General features: G+C 44.9%; 1 pseudogene; it reads left to right on the top strand.

The window, feature by feature from the left end:
• The first annotated feature begins 1887 nt into the window (after positions 1–1887).
• On the top strand, positions 1888–9644 carry LOC117443200 (transmembrane protein 200A-like; annotated as a pseudogene).
• The last annotated feature ends 1515 nt before the right edge of the window (positions 9645–11159 follow it).

Below are 11159 nucleotides of genomic sequence, written 5' to 3'. Positions count from 1 at the left end.
AACGGCGGCGGGCATGAAGTCCTCGGCAGGCGTCGAGGTATCCCCGGAAGAGAGGGCAACCCGGCCGCAGGCAGACGCACAACGGCGGCGGGCATGAAGTCCTCGGCAGGCGTCGAGGTATCCCCGGAAGAGAGGGCAACCCGGCCGCAGGCAGACGCACAACGGCGGCGGGCATGAAGTCCTCGGCAGGCGTCGAGGTATCCCCGGAAGAGAGGAGCAGTCCCCCCGGGAGGAAGGAGCACAACCCGGCCGCAGGCAGACGTGCCGCGGCGGCGGGCATGAAGTCCTCAGCAAGTGCTGAGGCATCACCGGGAAGCAGGAGAGGCCAGACAGGGTCCCGGAGCGCGCCACCCATGGGCCGATGGAGCATGGGCGACGTCCGGAACTGTCGAGGCGAGAGGGGGTCCAGGAGTGCGCCACCCAGGCGTCGATGAACGTGAGTGGCGTCTGGATATCCCCGGAAGGCAGGAGAGGCCAAACAGGCTCCGGAGCGCGCCACCCACGGGCCGATGGCAGCATGGGCGACGTCCAAAACCGTTGAGGCGAGACGGGGTCCAGGAGTGCACCACCCAGGCGTCGATGATACCGTGAGTGGCGTCTGGAACCGCCGTCGAGGTGGTGAAAAAAATGAGAGTGTCCACATGAGGTCAACCGGCTGGTCGAACCTCCTCTCCGGCACCGGAAAAAAAAATTGTTAACAGTCAGATGTCAACACGTCGTTAGTTGCTAGCCGTTAGCTGCCGCTGCTAGTTGTCGTTAGCTGTTAGCCGTTGTTAGCTGTCGTTGTTAGCCGTCGGTAGCTGCTAGTTGTCGTTAGCTGTTAGCCGTTGTTAGCTGTTAGCTGTCGTTGTTAGCCGTCGGTAGCTGCTAGCCGTTAGCTGTAGTGGTTAGCTGTTAGCTGGTGTCGACGGCCGCTAGCCGGAAGCCGTTAGCTGGCTGCCATGGGTAGCTGCTAGCCGTCGTTAGCCCCTCGTGGTTAGCCGCTAGTCGTCGTCAGCCCGCGCAGCCAGGACGTGCAGCCGCACGCCCCGAAGAAAACAAGCCCACGAGGTAGCAATCGGTTTGCTGGTCGACCCAGCAGGTCGTGCATCGTCCCCCTGCTGGTAGGAAAGCCGATGCAGGAACGGCGAGCAACTTCCCCAGCTCTTCTGCGGGGCGCGCACCGAGCCTCAGTCCGCGTGCCGGTGTTCGGGTCTGTCCCGGAAACTTCTCGAGACTTGTCAGGGTCACCAGTGTAGTGCCGAGAGATATGGAGTCAGAGGCGGTGCAAGGAAGGTGCAAGAATAGCAATTTATTAACAAGCTGCAAAGGACATGTTGTCGGGTCGCAGCCCGGGTCGACAAGAGAGAGAGACAAGAGGGCACACCTATTTATAGGTAACCCATAACATGTCCGTGTGGGAACAATAACCGCAACTGTAGTTCCAAGTATGAATTATGTCCCAGTGGTTAAATAGGTGGTCACCACAGTTGTCCATTTTAGCAAACGAGTGCTTTTGTTTTGAAATCACTCGCTCCAAGGACCATTTGACCAGTTAGTAAGGTAAAAACAGGTAAAAAGCAAACAGGCCTCTCAGTGTTTAATAAAGAAAAACAATTGGACGGTAGATACACGGATTACGGACCGGGTCTCAATTTAGCTTGAGTAAATTGGTTACTTTACACCACAGGATAAAAGGATAATCTAAATGAAAAGTAATTTAATTTAATATTTATATTTGTTTCCATTATGGATTTTGGAGAACATAATTCCAGTCATTTCTGACTCGTCCAGAAACGGAGACCTCCAGTGCATATCACGTTAGTCTTTGTGCGGCTTTTATTTTGAAAAGCCCAGTGTATTGTAAAGGGGAGGTCCCAGTCTGCTTCACAGAGCTGCTCCTCTGAAGCTGCAGAGCGGCGGTATCTGCTGGGCTCTTGTCCTCACAAAGGTCGTCTTCATTCAGTCCTGAGGGGTGTGAGGAGATGATGTGTCCGCGGGGGTGCCACCATCAGGGTGCCGCACAGCCTGGATACCGTTCACCCCACAGGATCGGGATGTTCTGAGCTCCAACTATGAACGAGCTGCAACAGGATCCGAGGAATACAGGCAAGTTTCCAAAAGCTGCGGAGAACTCCTGAGGTCTGTTAGAGTATGAGGTCTGATAGAGTCTGAGAGAAACGTTACTGTGAGTCCTGTCACTGAGGCAGACAGTGTGGAGGAATGCAGCAGACTGTCTGTAGCCCCCATACAGCAGCAGTCCATCCTTAAGGTACATATATAATTATAACGCATTATTTCTGTCGATTGAACAAGCTCTGGGTTTTTCTCGCATTAATTGATCGGAAATTATGTCAACCAGGGTGCTGCCTTATCAATAAGAGCTTGTGTTGCATCGCATATTTAGAGGCATTGTCTCCATACATTGTGTCTTTCTATTCACATCATGAAGCACAACATGTGGCTCCCCAGGAGTGAACTGGCTCCAGATCAGCTTCCTCTGCTGGCTGCAAGCAGGATCTGAACAGAATGAGAATGAGCCAATGCAGTGGATGCAAACACACGGAGGGGAAACACATACTCCACATAAGCAAAACCACTGCGATAATATATTTTACAGACTGGAGACACTCTTTTTCTCCAGTGTGTGTTCTCTCTGCTCCATCCATCCTGTGTGTGTCAGTCTGCGAGCAGCACACTGTGTTGTCCTGCTGCTTTCATCTGTGTTACTGCAGTCAGAATCCAGGAGGATAGGAGCATACAGATGGGATGCTACTCTTGTATTAATATGTCAGTGTTTCATCATCTTCTGCACTTATGCTACTGGTGTCCAAAAATATAGCATGATAGTGTGATATGAGGTTAAGCTCACATTAAAGTAATTAAGACATACAAACGTCTCAACTGCATGACTAATGTCTTATTCAAAACAGCTGTACTACCTGTGCTGTGTTTCAGATATAGACAACCAATATATAGCTGACCTATGTGATGACACACAGTCAGTGCGAATGTTAAAATATTCACATTTGTTTTTAAATTGTTAACACTCAGAGTATAGTTGTTCGGTTTGGCTGTATACAATTATAACATTTTAATTGTATGTAATAATAAATATATTCTGGTATTCTGTGTGGGTGCACAGGAAGAGAGACAGATGTTTAAAAGTCATTGAGAGAGACATATATATGCTGCTGTGTTGACAAAAATCTATATATACACTAGAAAAAAACGTTATGTTTTTTAAATTGAAATATTTAAGGGGAAAATATCTTGACATTTCAGAAGCTGGAACTGTGAAATGTTTCTTATGCAAAAACATACTTTTAATTACTATACTTTTTTGTCTTATGACTTATTTTAATCTACATACATCACAGTTATGTGGTTATGTGTTGTGTGTATGTACAAATCTGAATCTATAAGGAACAAGTTAATAAAGCTTCAAAGTAAATGAAGTGTAAGAAAACGTACAATATATTTTATGAGTGGAGGAGAAATATAAAGTTGCACAGAAAGAAGAACTAGTTACATTACACACACTGTTTATGTAAATATAACAACAAGGTAAATAATATTCAACTTTACCAAATAAAGCATTTAAAATTGCTCTGGGTTTGGGATGAACAGACTGTTAAGATGAATTGGAATACTCAGTCGAGACACAGTTTGACAGTTTTGTAAACTAAATAATTCAGAAGCTGAATAAGATGATGACACTTCCTGAGTCTGAGATATGTTTTGAACCTTTAAAGCTGGGGAGTAATTCTCTCTTACCCACTGTTTATATGGAAGGTGTAGATACACTGCATGTTGTGTGGACCTGAAGTAGCATGAGTATTATTAATGTGTTGACATAAATAAACAAAAGTGCACTAATTTTGCTTACATCTTTTGTATATTTCCCAAATAAATAATTGTTGGCTTGCTTAATTGGTAGTCTCTCGTATTGTAGGTGACAAAGGTGAATTCCGTTTTTGCCTGGGTCTTAATAATTACAGGGGGAGACAGAGCAGTGACTCAGCGTTGATGTGTGATATTCAGCAGGGTGAGAACGTTTGACTCTGATTGCAACACTCAGGACCTCACAATGTTAGAAGCTGATTTTCCATTTCACCCTGCTTTGTTTATGACCATGTGGGAAGTAGAGAAGAATAGCACATGTGCGAGTGTTTCTTTACTTTAGTGTATACCTTGTTGAATTTACAAGCTCAGGAAGGTTTGGAACAGTCTGAGGAATTTCACTCCAATTATTTTCACTGGTGATTAGCATTGGAGAAGGACTGTGCGTGATAAACAACCACTGACTAATAGGGCTGAATACTGCTGGTTTCCAGGCATCCCTGTGTGATGATGACAGACAAAGCGTAACAGAAGGAAAGTATTTGGTTGTATCTACAGCAGACTCTGAATCCAGATGTGTGCTTCATGTGAGAGGCTCTGGGGACTCCCCAGGGCTGATGTATGCTTCCTGAATAATTCAGCTGTACAGAGCTGGGGTCGCTGGTGAGATACAACGCGTAGACCAGTGGCCTGTACTACAAAGCAGGATTTTCGGTTAGCGAGGTAACTTCAGGGTTAACTCTGGGTTTCCGGTCCTACGACGCTGGTTCACTTCTTACCGGGGTAGATCTCCATGGTAACTTATGCTGAACACCTAACCTGCTCCGGAGCAGGTTATGTTCCAGATAAGAGATCAACTCAGTGAAAGCACCGCCTGCTGACCAATCAGAGCTCAGTGTGCGGAGTTTAAAGCTATCAAGTCATATTACAGGATAAAGGAAATACAGTTTAAACTGCCGTATGCAGGGAAGACGCCGACGTGTCGCACTTATCATCACATCACATCATCAATCACATCATCGATCATATAATATCATAATATATCATATATTTCCTTATCTGAGTCAGCTTCTCGAGCCGTATTTGGCCGTGCAACACTTACATTGTCATGCAGAAGTATTATTTTAAGCAACACGTTGAAGAAACACTCAAATGCAATTAAAGTCAGATCCACTCATGTCTTAGATGGGGCATTGATATCATAAACTGTTAATATACGCATTCAAACACTCGGTAGTTTTGAACTTTTTTTTTACAAGCTGTTCTGTATTCACCTTGCATGTGCAATTGCCCCTTTCATACCAACGCAGTTCCCGTTCTAGCTCCGTGCTAGAGATTTTCTGGTTCGGAACCGGTTCTTCTTTTCAGCCCCCGTCTTGTTCACACCGTCCAGAGCCCGACTGGTGCTGCCGCTACTGCGTCATGACGTCACTGTTTACGTCGCTGATTTTCTCCCCAACGGCGCTAACTACAACAACAGTGGGGGACTGCGTTGGGTCGAGGATCGTGTTGCTTTTAATCATTCGAAGCCAGATTAAATTAAATTAAATAACGACTTCTCCAACCTTATACTTTTCTCCAGAGTGCCTTGGTTCATTGTTTATTAATATGTTACTGCGGCATTTACCGACTGCTGCAGTGCTGGCTGCTCTTCCACAGGAGTTTATTCTCCCGTTAACTCACCTCAGCGGCCGCTGTAAAGTATTCACTGTCCGACTGTCACACAAGCAGCTGATACATATCCCCAATTCCCCATAAGTGAATGTGTGTCAGTCTGAATTGACGCTGTTTGGCATCACGACGCTGTTATGAAAGTTTCTCTGGTATAAAATAGGTGATGTTAGCATAGCAACCGAAGCTAAACTGACTATAACTTGACTACTTATTGCTATCCTATTGTGGCATAAGCCGTTTTCTACAAGCGTGACGTATGCGGTTCTTACTTCTAGGTCGACAATTTGTTGGTGCTTGAAACGAACCGGATCCCGGAGCTTAGAGGCCGCTCCGTTGCGGTGTGAACAGGAAAAACCGGTGCTTTTCAGGCTCTATCTCCAAACCGGCCCTGGAACCGTGTTGGTATGAAAGGGGCTTTTATCCTAGTTTATCTTAAACAGATAAATTAGGATAAAAGCCACAGAAAGGGGCATCTGCCCCTATCATGGATCAAAGTTTAATTTCTTCATATTTGTCTAACGTGATTAGACAAATGAACTTTTCATTCATGAAGTATGATGCTGCGCTGTCAGTACGCTTGTCCCTGTTTGTGATTGGTCAAATGTTGCTAACCCCGGCCCTTTCACGTGCACGTGCTCTCAGCCAGACAGAGAAACCCAGGCTTGATTTACCGAGTTGATAATCAACGTCGTAGGACCACGTAGCGAGATCGCGTTTGGTAGGGTTAGTTAAGCCAGATAACTCAAACATATCCAGGGTCTGTAGAACTGGCTTCGTAGTACAGGGCACGGGAGACGTGTGACTGGTACAGAAAGCTGTTGTTGAAGTTAAAAAAGACGTATCAGCTGCTTATTTCAGCAACACTAGAAAATCGTGTTGTTCACACCAATATGAAGAGCAGCGGTTCAATCCCCGTTTAGTTTGATCCAAAGCTCAATAAGTCTTACACACTGATACCTGTTCAGGAGTTATTTGGGGTCCACTAACTTGCCCAAGGACACTTCTTCATGCACACAAACGTAGATAGAGATCGAACCGTCAATCTTCCCATAATTACACACCCATCCCCTGAGCCTGAGCTTTACTTTACAGTACTCTTACATATTTATATTTTGTGTAAATATTGTCTTAATTTGTTCTTTTTAGTCTTTAAAATTGTTTTTAAAATAACTTTTATATTCGTACAATGTTTGGCTCCTTTCTTTAAACAAACATATTCTTCTTGCTGTGTCTTTGTTTGCCCAATTTACCAGAGGTGGAAAATAACTAAAAACATGTACTCAAGTACCATACTTGATTACATATTTGAGGTACTTGTACTTTAGTATTTTCTTTTCATGCTACTTTATACTTCTACTCCACCTTATTTGGCAGCAAATCATTTTTTTTACAACATTGGTTACTAGTGACTTTTGCAGGTTCATATTATTTAAACAAAAATGAAATCAACTAATTCATTATGATGTAATATTTTGAACGGCAAAACCTGGCAGTATAACAATTCATTCTCATAATTTACTGCTGCAAAATTAAAACGATAGACACATGAATTTATCACACATAAAACAGTGTAATAATGTATATTATTTGGAAAATAGCCACTTTGTATAATGACTACTTTTATATTTGGTTCTGGACTTGGACTTACTTGCAAAAGAGTATTCCTACAACGTATTTATAGGAGCCATTTCCTTAGATTATAGTATCTTATCTTTTTAGAGTATAACCTGAGATTCTGTGGTGTATATTATTTATTTATTATTTGAGTGCGTTACTCTGCAGGTCGAGATGCTGCAGCATAAAAGGAGAGGTGCTGCAGCCTAGTGGTGAGGCTGACTGAAGCAAACAGTTGTTAGACCTTGCTGGTTGGAAGCCTCACAGCTTGATTCTTCTGCCTTTAACATTGAAATATCAGTTTATATGACAAATAGTTTGTTTAAAAACGTTTATTTATTTTTGCCTTTTTTGGAATAAACTATCTTACTTTTCAATCGCATCTGGACATTTATATTTTTTCTCTCAAACTACAAGCGTCTATTCGTCGGTCAGCCCCACGAGTGAATCGCAAACAAAGGACAAAAAACAAATGGATATCGTGGTCACTACAATATTATTAGTTTTACTTAAGTATAACATCTGAGTACTTCTCCCCCTTCTGCCATTTACACCAAGGCAAATTCCTCGTATGTGTAAACATACTTGGAAATAAAACTGATTCTGATTCTGGATCAGGTAATAATTCTACATATCACATTTCTTTGACATTACATTACATTGCATTTAGCTGACGCTTTATCCAAAGCGACTTACAATAAGTGCGTTCGACCAACAAAATACAAAACTTGAAGAAAACAGAATCATAAAGTACATCAGGCTTCATAGAGCAAAAACATTTCAAGTGCTACTCAACTGGCTTTAGATAAGCCAGTCCTTATTAGTATATAAGTGCTTTGTTAATAGTTCTATCACTCGAAGTGGAGTCGAAAAGATGAGTTTTCAGTCCGGAAGGTGTGTGAGCTTTCTGCTGTCCTGATGTCAATGGGAGCTCATTCCACCATCTTGGAGCCAGGATAGCAAACCCACGTTTTTGTTGATGGAAACTTGGGTCCCCCTCGCAGCGATGGTGCAGCGAGCCGTTTGGCTGATGCAGAGCGGAGTGCACGTCCCGGGGTGTACGGTTTAACCATGTCCTGGATGTAGGAAGGGCCAGATCCATTCGCAGCATGGTACGCAAGTACCAGGGTCTTGAAGTGGATTCTAGCAGTTATCGGAAGCCAGTGGAGGGAGCGGAGGAGCTGCGTTTTATCCATTAGGCATTTAACAACTGATTGTGTATCCTTAGATGTCAGACCTGCATTAACCAATGACATGTCCTCTCTCCCTAGGCATCTGACCGCGGTGCAGCAGGATCTCTGGACTGACCCGATCATGAAGTCCCAGAAGGCCCAAGGTGTCCTACCAACTTCTCCCTATCCACGCAAGCGCCGCTTCACCCTACGCAGCAAAAAGAAGAAGTACGGGGTGATCCGAGGCAAGCTTCGCATCCGCTCCATTCCCGGAGCCTTCCTGGTGCTGGGGGTCATTGTGGTGGTTGTTGGCATGGCGCTGGCTGTGGCGGGGTACTGGCCCTACCGGATATCCAGGGCGCCGCTCCTGGGAGCCGCTGAGGGGGACGGTATCTCTGAGTCACAGAGTTCCGGCTGGAGTATGGGAGCAAAGAGCCTCCTCTCCACAGCCAGCTTCATCCACAGTGAACGGATGAAGCTGCTGGGGCCCGTCATCATGGGAGTGGGCCTCTTCATCCTCATATGTGCCAACACTGTCCTGTACGAGAACCGGGACAGGGAGACGCAGATGTTGCTGGCTCAGATGCACAGCGTGATCTGCTCTGTGTCCGCGGTTGTCCCCCTCGGCGGACTCTCAAAGACATTGCTGTAGCCAACTCCATGTCCAGACACTACGAGTGGCTGAGCAGTTTTACCCGCCGCCCACCTCAACATCCTCTGTGTGCAGCAGCTCACCAGCTCCGAGCCCCTGCTGCGCACAAGACCCCCCCGCAGAGCAGGAGGACCAGGCAGAGGGCATCTACCAGCAGCAGGGCCGTGCTCCAGACAGAAGCCCTCCACCACCAGGAGTCCAGAGTCTCCGTCTTCCCTCCACTCCTCCCACTCTAACTCCTGTAACTCCAGTCAGACTGATTTGAACACGCAGTTCGGAGCTGATGACGGTTGCCAGCTTCACTCGCCCCGCTCGTCAACAACTTCCTCCAGTCGGCCAGCTCCATGTCCACCCTGGACGAGATGGAACACCATCGCCGCGGCAGCCGAGGCGCTGCCACAGTATGAGCTACAGGACTAACCCGTACACAGCTCCATCTGTGCGTCTAGAGAGTGGAGAGGAGAGAGATAAATCAGCAGGTGGTCTCAGGTAGAGAGGCTACCTCAGATGTTTGCGTGAAATCCCTTGGGCGGTTGTGGATGCCGCAGAGGAGCAAACTCGCCGGAGCTGGCCTCGGCTGGACCTGGGTGGCGGGAGGCGGTACCTTGAAGCTGGGGAACAAGGAGGACTCGGTGGACCGGCTGCTGGGGCAGCTGGAGCAGCAGTGTGTCCAGTGGGATAAGAGTTTTGGATCTGGGCCTTTCCAATGATCGGCAGATTTTTATGGTGAACTCTGGATACAAAACACCCTTGCAAACCATCATGACATCTTCCTGTGGATTCTATATGTTGATTGAGGCAGAGGACACTGAGCCCTGGATCATATAGAGTACAGTATTTCTCACAGGATCTTCCAAAACTAGAGCACTTTCGCAATCTTCAGTGGAATAATAATATGCAGAGGTTACAGTCTGTGCTTGGCTTCCAATCTGATCTGCCATATGTTTTATATAATTAAAGGAACAATGGCAGGCTCTGCACTGTCACAGATGAAGCAAAAAGGTTTGGACACACAACCGTTTACTTCTGCAATATGGGGGTTGGCAGCAATGCCATAAATGAACTTGTTTCTCAAACAGAGCTGTGTTTGACATTTGTCTAGGACACAGTGGTGCAGCAGAGATAGAAGGGCGATGCGTTTCACTGTGTTTTCAACTCTGAACCAAACCAAACACCTGGACTGAGTCCATAAAGTGGCTGACAGCTCTTGACAAATGCAACTGTATATTTACAATGGGATTTGTTTTCCTCAGACGAGGTCCATACTCCAAATGCAATGCATGGGCAGTGTGTACAGTATGTTACATCTTAATACTTTTGCAGATGAATGTCCATTGTGGGGTTTATGTGTATAAGAAGTGATAATAAAAGGATATGTTATGTTTCTTAATTTGCTATATTGCTTCTTAACTACGTTTTAGTTCTATGGTACTCTTTGTATACCCCCATGATCGACTCATCTGAAATGGTCAAAACTAAACATATCTGAATAAAGGGAGATTAAATAAAACCTTTGTCTACTGCAAACTGTGAAAGAATTCTGAAAATTAGAGTAATGCAGTGCAGAGCCACAGCTTCAACCAAACAACACATCCAGCACTAGGCAACACTATTTAAACATTTAATGGAGGGTTTATAACAAACTATATTGTTTTACGTTGGCAGATGTAGTGTTTATTATGCATTTACTGCCCCTGTGGGCCCCTATAAGCTGAAGCCGCTGAACAACCACTAATGAATGGCAATATAGCTGTGGCACGTTTGTTGCAGGTCTCCCTTGAAAAGAGATCTATGATCTCAATGGGACCAATCTGGTTAAATAAAGGTTTGAAATGAAAAAAGTTTCATACTTGACATTACTGACATTTGTTTGCAATAATAATAATAACTTGAATTATATAGCGGCCTTTCATAACCTCAAGGTCACTTTCCAAAGAACATACAAGGACAAGAACATGAAACATAATAAAAACATAAACATAAAACAGGGGGCAGAAATGGAAGTGTAAGTGGGGGGGGGGGGGAGTGAGTTATTGTTTGGAAGGTGATGTTGAACATATGAGTTTTAAGGGTTGATTTGCAAGTATCATATTGTGTTTATAATTCCCATTTAATGCAATGAGGATCTTTTTATTATGCATTCCCTGTTGCATTATAATGTGCCTGAACACCCTTATTTTATGTATTACAAATATCGGAATTATTATACACTATGACCCTTCAGC

This window comes from Pseudochaenichthys georgianus, unplaced genomic scaffold (assembly GCF_902827115.2).
Source record: "Pseudochaenichthys georgianus unplaced genomic scaffold, fPseGeo1.2 scaffold_553_arrow_ctg1, whole genome shotgun sequence".
In the NCBI taxonomy this organism is placed as follows: domain Eukaryota; kingdom Metazoa; phylum Chordata; class Actinopteri; order Perciformes; family Channichthyidae; genus Pseudochaenichthys; species Pseudochaenichthys georgianus.
This window is presented reverse-complemented; position numbering and strand designations above follow the sequence as displayed.